The sequence below is a fragment of the Procambarus clarkii genome, chromosome 39, assembly GCF_040958095.1.
Source record: "Procambarus clarkii isolate CNS0578487 chromosome 39, FALCON_Pclarkii_2.0, whole genome shotgun sequence".
NCBI classification, from domain to species: Eukaryota; Metazoa; Arthropoda; class Malacostraca; order Decapoda; family Cambaridae; genus Procambarus; species Procambarus clarkii.
This window is the reverse complement of record NC_091188.1, coordinates 17,797,258-17,808,435: the sequence shown is the minus strand read 5'-3', so window position 1 is coordinate 17,808,435 and position 11,178 is coordinate 17,797,258.

The window sequence follows — 11,178 nt, the reverse complement described above, 5'->3', positions numbered from 1 at the left end:
ACACACACACACACACACACACACATACACACACACACACACACACACAGCCTGCTTGAGGCTTCAAGAAGACCTAGACAAACTAAAAGAATGGTCGAACAAATGGTTGTTAGAGTTTAACCCAAGCAAATGTAATGTAATGAACATAGGTGTAGGGAGCAGGAGGCCAGTAAAAAGGTATAATTTGGGAGAAGAACTTCTTCAAGAGTCAGAGAGAGGGAAAGACCTAGGGGTTGATATCACGCCAGACCTTTCCCTTGAAGCCCATATCATGAGGATAACATCAGCAGCATATGCCAGGTTGGATAACATAAGAACGCCATCTAGACATTTGTGCAAGGAATCATTCAGAACTTTGTAAACCACATCTGTCAGACCAATCTTGGAATATGCAGCCCTAGCATGGCGTCCATATGTAGTCAAACATATGACTAAACTGGAAAAAGCTCAAAGGTTTGCCTCCAGACAAATACCCGGGCTGAGAGGTATGAGCTACGAGGAGAGACTACGGGAATTAAACCTCATGTCGATAGAAGACAGAAGAGTAAGGGGGGATAGAATCACCACGTACAAGATTCCTAGAGGAACTGACAGGGGTAGATAAACAGGCTATTTAACACAAGGGGCCCACACACTAGGGGACACAGATGGAAATTGAGTGCCCAAATGAGCCACAGAGATATTAGAAAGAATTTTTTTAGTGTCAGAGTAGTTGACAAATGGAATGCATTAGGCAGTGATGTGGTGGAGGCTGACTCCATACACAGTTTTTAGTGTAGATATGATAGAGCCCAGTAGGCTCAGGAACCTGTACTCCAGTTTAATGACAGTTGAGAGGCGGGACCAAAGAACCAGAGCTCAACCCCTGCAACCACAAATAGGTGAATAGGTGAGTACACACATCAAGGCCAAAGCTACATAAATATGTGCACTCCTGAGGCCCTATACGAATTTACGATCAATACCATGAGAATAAAGTAAATTGTTAAGACTTATTAGTCCATGAAAAGGCAGCTGTGGTGTATATCCACCCAGACTTATTCATGTCAAAGGTAGTAGTCGAATGTTCTCCATAAGCCTGTAGTGGAAAAAAAAAAAAACCGCAGGGTTATGGCGTACATTCCACTACTAATGTTACCCAACGCATACAGCAATATGTCGATCATATGTCACCTTGTTACCCATGATCTGTTCAGTAAATTAGCTACTATATTTCCAAGCCACTGTGTATCCTATAGTATTTGCTAAATCTAAATATTTGTATCGACTATTAGGTGTTCTGTATTGTGTTGGTGTATTCATCACCTTGTTAATTTTCCCCTTTTTTAACTCTCATTCATTTTTTTTAATATTTTAATTATGTTCACCCGAGTGACGTCGGGCAGGCGGGTGATGTAGGTCCAGGGAGCAGCTCACTCCTGCTGTCGTCGTTTGAGAACAGTTTTGCAGTTTACCCAACGATGAGAACAGTCATGACCCAACGATGAAAACAGTCATGACCCTACGATGAGAACAGTCATAACCCAACGATGAGAACAGCCAAGACCCAACCATGAGAACAGTCATGACCCAACGATGAGAACAGTCATGACCCAACGATGAGAACAGCCAAGACCCAACGATGAGAACAGCCAAGACCCAACCATGAGAACAGTCATCACCCAACCATAAGAACGATCTTGGTGGCCATATTCTTCGGTGCCAAGCACGTCCATCTCTGTAAATCAACGGACCAGGAACAATAACATATATAATATGTTAAGCAACATTGTGCCTGGCAGTGTTCTGGTAAGCCTGATCATTAATAATACAAAAAGAGAGGTCCTATCACGGCATATATCACCAGCTTGATATATTGGGTTGTAAGTTTTTGCGATAAATCTATGTGGGTGACGTCATTAGTGTGATTTAGCGGGTCCGTGGGCCGTCACCCTTCATCACCCTAGTGATTACACAGAGCACACAGCCTGGATGGTGTTCTCTGTGCCACGCTCATACATGTACAGTAATTAATGTATCAGCGCTGTTTCTTCTTATCTATCTTTTCTTGCTTTAACTTTAACTTTCTTGTAATAATGTTGTACGTAGACTAAGTATGAGCATGCTGTTTATTCAAAAATATGATCGTTACTATTAAACGTGAAATATTTGATGTATTGAGAATTGGTTATGATACAAGTCATAAAATAATGATCACTAGTTATTTTTGAATTGCCTATATTATAGTAAACATCCTTTTGTTCAAGGTTTGTGCCTCATCTCAACTTTTAAAGACAGTATTTCATTCAAGAAGTTATACAAAAAACTTCATGTTATATATATATATATATATATATATATATATATATATATATATATATATATATATATATATATATATATATATATATATATATATATATATATGTGTATATATATGTTTCATTGAATATGACCGCATATTCTGTGTTTATTATTTTCTGGTTTAGGGCTTCTATCCATCTAACTATTTTCTTAGCATCAGGGCTTAATTGAAATAAGAGTTCTCCAAAACTCATTTTCGTACTTTTGAGGTGAAGAAAAGAAGTGATTTACTATAGAGTATATTACACTTATTTATATAATTTGCACAACGTTTCGAACCTCCATGGTTCATTCTCAAGTGAACAGATCTTACAATACTAGTTGATTTTATACCCGCATTAGGTCAGGTGATAATACAATAAAGGTGAAAACATGGGGGAATACATAAGGGATAAATGTGAGGTGAAACATAGAGGCTGCAGAAGGCTTATTGGCCCATACGAGGCAGCTCCTATCTAAACACAAAGATTAATCCAGTGTAATTAGCCTATTATGTTGGACATTGTCTTCTGTGTTGGCATCGATATATTCTTGTCTTGTCCTTACTCTCATGGTGGGTAGAGTAAATAGTTCCGTGATTTGGGTGTTCATGGTAGGTCGCTCTATTCTTATGTGAATTGCCTCAAGAATTTGTAATCTTCTTGCATCTTGGGTTTTGTCTATTATGCAGGTATTCTTGTTCAACATTTCTCTTGTTAGAGTAATGTCATGGGCTTGTCTCATGTGATTCCAAGGGGCACCAGATTGAAGATGGCATGTCAAACGCCTCGTCAGCTTGGTCGACGTCATACCTATGTACTTACATTGAAGGTTACATCCTTCGTGGGGGCAAGTGTACATGTATACAACGCTTGACTGCTGTAGAGGGTTCTCCGTCGGCTTCGGGCTGTTTTTGATAAGGAGTTCGGAAGTCTTCTTGGTTTTGTAGAATATTATCAGGTTTATGTTTTGGTTAGGAGTAGTGCTTTTTACTCCTTTACGGATTATTTCTTTCATTATTCTTTCCTCATTTATATGTTCACTGTGCATGGTTGATTTGTAATATAATTTTATTGGGGGTGTTGTGGTTTCTGTTCTAGGTTCTGAATTATACCAACGGTCCAAGTGTCTTCTTATAGCAGCGTTTATTTCCGCGTTGCTATATCCGTTGTTCACCAATATATATATATATATATATATATATATATATATATATATATATATATATATATATATATATGTATATATATATATATATATATATATATATATATATATATATATATATGTGTATATTTTGGTAGCAGTCTTTCCTGTAGACATATATTATTAAATATGACCGAAAAATTAAGATTAATAATTCTAACACGAATTTTCTCAATCTTTCGTACATTTCTTTTCACTGTTGGAGGTAATTCAAAAATCAATTCTCCAAAATTCATTTTTATTTCTAGTCTAAGAAATAAAAATGAATTTTGGAGAATTGATTTTTGAATCACCTCCAACCGTGAAAAGAAATGTACGAAAGATTGAGAAAATTCGTGTTACAATTATTAATCATACTTTTTCGGTCATATTTAATAATATATATATATATATATATATATATATATATATATATATATATATATATATATATATATATATAAATATATATATATATATATGTATATATATATATATATATATATATATATATATATATATATATATATATATATATATATATATATATGCATATATATATATATATATATATATATATATATATATATATATACATATATATATATATATATATATATATATATATATATATATATATATATATGCATATATATATATATATATATATATATATATATACATATATATATATATATATATATATATATATATATATATGTATATATATATATATATATATATATATATATATATATATATATATATATATATATATATATATATATATATATATATATATATATATAACTGAAAACTCACACCCCAGAAGTGACTCGAACCCATACTCCCAGAAGCAACGCAACTGGTATGTACAAGACGTCTTGTATGTCCTGGGGACCATTCAGGCTTGTTCGCATATATATATATATATATATATATATATATATATATATATATATATATATATATATATATATATATATGTATATATATATATATATATATAAATAGACGCCTTAATCCACTTGATTAATCCTTAATCCACTTATGTCCGGTCGTGATGGTCAAGTGGATTAAGGCATCCTGTACATACCAGTTGCGTTGCTTCTGGGAGTATGGGTTCGAGTCACTTCTGGGGTGTGAGTTTTCAGTTGCATATTGTCCTGGGGGCCATTCAGGCTTGTTCGCATTTGTGTTCCTCACGTGTGCCCCAAAGAATGAGGTGATTTGGTAAAATGCTATGCCCATGATTACTATCCGAGTGCCGGCGGTGGGGTGGTTCAAATAGCTTAGGCTATCACCTCATTATGTCCGGTCGTGATGGTCAAGTGGATTAAGGCGTCTTGTACATACCAGTTGCGTTGCTTCTGGGAGTATGGGTTCGAATCACTTCTGGGGTGTGAGTTTTCAGTTGCATATTGTCCTGGGGACCATTCAGGCTTGTTCGCATTTGTGTTCCTCACGTGTGCCCCAAAGAATGAGGTGATTTGGTAAAATGCTATGCCCAAGATTACTATCCGAGTGCCGGCGGTGGGGTGGTTCAAATAGCTTAGGCTATCACCTCATTATGTCCGGTCGTGATGGTCAAGTGGATTAAGGCGTCTTGTACATACCAGTTGCGTTGCTTCTGGGAGTATGGGTTCGAGTCACTTCTGGGGTGTGAGTTTTCAGTTGCATATTGTCCTGGGGACCATTCAGGCTTGTTCGCATTTGTGTTCCTCACGGGTGCCCCAAAGAATGAGGTGATTTGGTAAAATGCTATGCCCAAGATTACTATCCGAGTGCCGGCGGTGGGGTGGTTCAAATAGCTTAGGCTATCACCTCATTATGTCCGGTCGTGATGGTCAAGTGGATTAAGGCGTCTTGTACATACCAGTTGCGTTGCTTCTGGGAGTATGGGTTCGAGTCACTTCTGGGGTGTGAGTTTTCAGTTGCATATTGTCCTGGGGACCATTCAGGCTTGTTCGCATTTGTGTTCCTCACGTGTGCCCCAAAGAATGAGGTGATTTGGTAAAATGCTATGCCCAAGATTACTATCCGAGTGCCGGCGGTGGGGTGGTTCAAATAGCTTAGGCTATCACCTCATTATGTCCGGTCGTGATGGTCAAGTGGATTAAGGCGTCTTGTACATACCAGTTGCGTTGCTTCTGGGAGTATGGGTTCGAGTCACTTCTGGGGTGTGAGTTTTCAGTTGCATATTGTCCTGGGGACCATTCAGGCTTGTTCGCATTTGTGTTCCTCACGTGTGCCCCAAAGAATGAGGTGATTTGGTAAAATGCTATGCCCAAGATTACTATCCGAGTGCCGGCGGTGGGGTGGTTCAAATAGCTTAGGCTATCACCTCATTATATCCGGTCGTGATGGTCAAGTGGATTAAGGCGTCTTGTACATACCAGTTGCGTTGCTTCTGGGAGTATGGGTTCGAGTCACTTCTGGGGTGTGAGTTTTCAGTTGCATATTGTCCTGGGGACCATTCAGGCTTGTTCGCATTTGTGTTCCTCACGTGTGCCCCAAAGAATGAGGTGATTTGGTAAAATGCTATGCCCAAGATTACTATCCGAGTGCCGGCGGTGGGGTGGTTCATATAGCTTAGGCTATCACCTCATTATGTCCGGTCGTGATGGTCAAGTGGATTAAGGCGTCTTGTACATACCAGTTGCGTTGCTTCTGGGAGTATGGGTTCGAGTCACTTCTGGGGTGTGAGTTTTCAGTTATATATATATATATATATATATATATATATATATATATATATATATATATATATATACATACATATATATATATATTTATATATATATATATATATATATATATATACATACATATATATATATATATATATATATATATATATATATATATATATATACATATATATATATATATATATATATATATATATATATATATATATATATATATATATATATATATATATATATATATATATATATATATGTCGTACCTAGTAGCCAGAACGCACTTCTCAGCCTACAATGCAAGGCCCAATTTGCGTAATAAGCCAAGTTTTCCTGAATTAATATATTTTCTCTAAATTTTTTCCTTTGAAATGATAAAGCTACCCATTTCATTATGTATGAGGTCAATTTTTTTTTATTGGAGTTAAAATTAATGTAGATATATGACCGAACCTAACCAACCCTACCTAACCTAACCTAACCTATCTTTATAGGTTAGGTTAGGTTAGGTAGCAGAAAAAGTTAGGTTAGGTTAGGTTAGGTAGGTTAGGTAGTCGAAAAACAATTAATTCATGAAAACTTGGCTTATTAGGCAAATCGGGCCTTGCATTGTTGGCTGAGAAGTGCGTTCTGGCTACTAGGTACGACATATATATATATACATATATATATAGATATATATAACCGAAAACTCACACCCTAGAAGTGACTCGAATTCATGCTCCCAGTATAGCGTGTATAGCCATTACGTCCAGGAGATGGCGTTGTTTAAAAAAAAAAACATGTTTTTACCTGTCACAGATGTGGCATGTATATAGTTGGTATATAAAAATACATGCGTACTTGAATGCAAGTTATCTCAAAATTTCAAAGCAATCAGTTAAGAGGTTTCGAAGATTTCCTTCATGTGAAAACTCACATGAAAACTCAGTTAAAAAAACAACAACATGTTTTTACCTGTCAAAGACGTGACATCTATGTAGTCGGTGAATAAAAAACGCGAGTATTCGAATGGAAAATTGTGTCAAAACTTCTAAGCAATGGGTGAAGATCTTTCAGACATCTTTTTAGAAGATCTTTCAGATTTTCGCTATCGTTCAATAATATTAATTTAGAAAAATGCGACAGCTTGGTGAAGTTAATGTTAGAAAAATTCCTCAACCTCTCTCTCAGTGATTTACAGTGGAAATAAGCCTTCCATCCTGTCACACTCGAGGGCCTCAGGGTCCGCTCACGAACACAAATTGCTGTATCAGTGTTCCTGTTCTCTTCAGTGGCATCTGACAACCTGGTGGAGGAACTTCTACCTGATTACCTAGGTCAACAGGCAGATGAAAAAGATCCCAGCTTTATACACTGCACCACTTAATGGGTCTCTCCCGCAGGACCAGCACTCCAACCATTACCTTCTATAGCTCACAAGCAGTTCAGCTGGGATGGCCCCCATTGTTGACCAAGCAGCTGCGACATACCTAGAAGCTGCAACAACACCACATGACACTGTCTGACTTAGAGCGGTAGCAGCTCCCCATGCAGTTGATTTCCTATTAGCAACCCCAATGTCAGCAACTGGCGCGTCACACACCTCAGGCCCTCCGAACTGCTATGGCTCTCCGCCTCGCTGCCTCAATCCACGCCGAATATAGCTGTATTTACGGCGAGGCAGTGGCCGACAGGTACGGCCAGCATGGCCTGCTCTGCCAGAGCACAGGAAGATGGCATACATGAAACAGTGAGGTTAATAAGATTATTTAGAGGCATATTATCACAGGCGGTTGTCCAGCTAAGGGAGAACCTTGTTGCCTAATGGGCCGCAACTCTGACGAGCCTGTTGGACCCACAGATGGGATCACAGTGCACCCTTGGAAGAATGGTAAACAGTTGGTGTGGGACTATACATACGTTTCAATTTTAGCCAACACCCATGTGGACTTCAGTGTCGTACAACCAGGCAGTGCTGTCACTCATCGGGAAGCAGCCAAGTCTAGTAAATACAGAGATTTTGATCACCACTAAAATTTTATCCTCATTGCCTCAAAGACACTTGGTGCTCGGGGTAAAACTGTTACTAGTTGTTGAAGGAGCTTAGTTCTAAGATAATTGAAACATCATGAGCCGCAAGTTTCCTCTTTCAGAGCCTCAGTGTGGCGATACAGAGAGGAAACGTGCACTGCATCCATGGTTCCTGCCCGCCATCTGGCCCAATTTGCCTAATAAGCCAAGTTTTCATGAATTAATGTTTTTTCGACTACCTAGCCTACCTAACCTAACCTAACCTAACTTTTTCTGCTACCTATCCTAACCTAACCGATAGAGATAGGTTAGGTTAGGTTAGGTAGGGTTGGTTAGGTTCGGTCATATATCTACGTTAATTTTAACTTCAATAAAAAAAATTGACCTCATACATAATGAAATGGGTAGCTTTATCACTTCATAAGGAAAAAATTAGAAAAAATATATTAATTCAGGAAAACTTGGCATATTAGGCAAATCGGGCCTTGCATAGTTGGCTGAGAAGTGCGTTCTGGCTATTAGGTACGACATATATATATATATATATATATATATATATATATATATATATATATATATATATATATAACTGAAAACTCACACCCCAGAAGTGACTCGAACCCATACTCCCACAACTGGTATGTACAGGGACGCCTTAATCCGCTTGACCATCACGACCGGACATAAGGAAGTGATAGCCGAGGCTATATGAACCAATATGATTTGCATTTGTGTTCCTCACGTGTGCCCCAAAGAATGAGGTGATTTGATAAAATGCTATGCCCAAGATTACCATCCGAGTGCCGGCGGGGAAGTGGTTCATATAGCCTCGGCTATCACTTCCTTATGTCCGGTCGTGATGGTCAAGCGGATTAAGGCGTCCCTGTACATACCAGTTGTGGGAGTATGGGTTCGAGTCACTTCTGGGGTGTGAGTTTTCAGTTGTATATAGTCCTGGGGACCATTCAGGCTTGTTTGCATATATATATATATATATATATATATATATATATATATATATATATATATATATATATATATCATTTCATATATATATATATATATATATATATATATATATATATATATATATATATATATATATATATATATATATATATATATATATATATATATATATATGTCGTACCTAGTAGCCAGAATGCACTTCTCAGCCAATTAATGTATATATATATATATATATATATATATATATATATATATATATATATATATATATATATATATATACATACCAGTTGCGTGGCTCCTGGGAGTATGGGTTCGAGTCACTTCTGGGGTGTGAGTTTTCAGTTATATATATATATATATATATATATATATATATATATATATATATATATATATATATATATATATATATATATATATATATATATATATATATTAGTATATTTTGGTAGCAGTCTTTCCTGTAGACATATATTATTAAATATGACCGAAAAAGTAAGATTAATAATTCTAACACGAATTTTCTCAATCTTTCGAACATTACGCTTCATTGTTGGAGGTAAATCAAAAATCAATTCTCCAAAATTCATTTTTATTTCTAGTCTGACGCGACACGGGCGCGTTTCGTAAAACTTATTACATTTTCAAAGACTTTTAGTTCACAAATACACAACTGAATAGAACTTACGTATCTCCGATTTTATATCTACATTTGAGTGAGGTGGGAGGGGTGATGTGGCATTAACACAAGAGAGAACAAAAGGGGATATTAATAGGGTATTAAAAGTATCAACACAAGACAGAACACAAACAATAGGTATTGGATAGAAGTGTTTGTAGAAAGCCTATTGGTCCATATTTCTTGATGCTTCTATATTGGAGCGGAGTCTTGAGGTGGGTAGAATATAGTTGTGCAATAATTGGCTGTATTGCACAATTATTGCACAACTATATTCTACCCACCTCAAGACTCCGCTCCAATATAGAAGCATCAAGAAATATGGACCAATAGGCTTTCTACAAACACTTCTATCCAATACCCATTGTTTGTGTTCTGTCTTGTGTTGATACTTTTAATACCCTATTAATATCCCCTTTTGTTCTGTCTTGTGTTAATGCCACATCACCCCTCCCACCTCACTCAAATGTAGATATAAAATCGGAGATACGTAAGTTCTATTCAGTGTGTATTTGTGAACTAAAAGTCTTTGAAAATGTAATAAGTTTTACGAAACGCGCCAGTGTCGCGTCAGACTAGAAATAAAAATGAATTTTGGAGAATTGATTTTTGATTTACCTCCAACAGTGAAGCGTAATGTACGAAAGATTGAGAAAATTCGTTTTAGAATTATTAATCTTACTTTTTCGGTCATATTTAATAATATATATATATATATATATATATATATATATATATATATATATATATATATATATATATATATATATATATATATATATATATATCGTACCTAGTAGACAGAACGCACTTCTCAGCCTACTATGCAAGGCTCGATTTGCCTAATAAGCCAAGTTTTCCTGAATTAATATATTTTCTCTAATTTTTTTCTTATGAAATGATAAAGCTACCCATTTCATTATGTATGAGGTCAATTTGTTTTAATGGAGTTAAAATTGACGTAGATATATGACCGAACCTAACCAACCCTACCTAACCTAACCTAACCTATCTTTATAGGTTAGGTTTGGTTAGGTAGCCGAAAAAGTTAGGTTAGGTTAGGTTAGGTAGGTTAGGTAGTCGAAAAACAATTATTTCATGAAAACTTGGTTTATTAGGCAAATCGGGCCTTGCATAGTAGGCTGAGAAGTGCATTCTGGCTACTAGGTACGACATATATATATATATATATATATATAATATATATATATATATATATATATATATATATATATATATATATATATATATATATATATAACTGAAAACTCACACCCCAGAAGTGACTCGAACCCATACTCC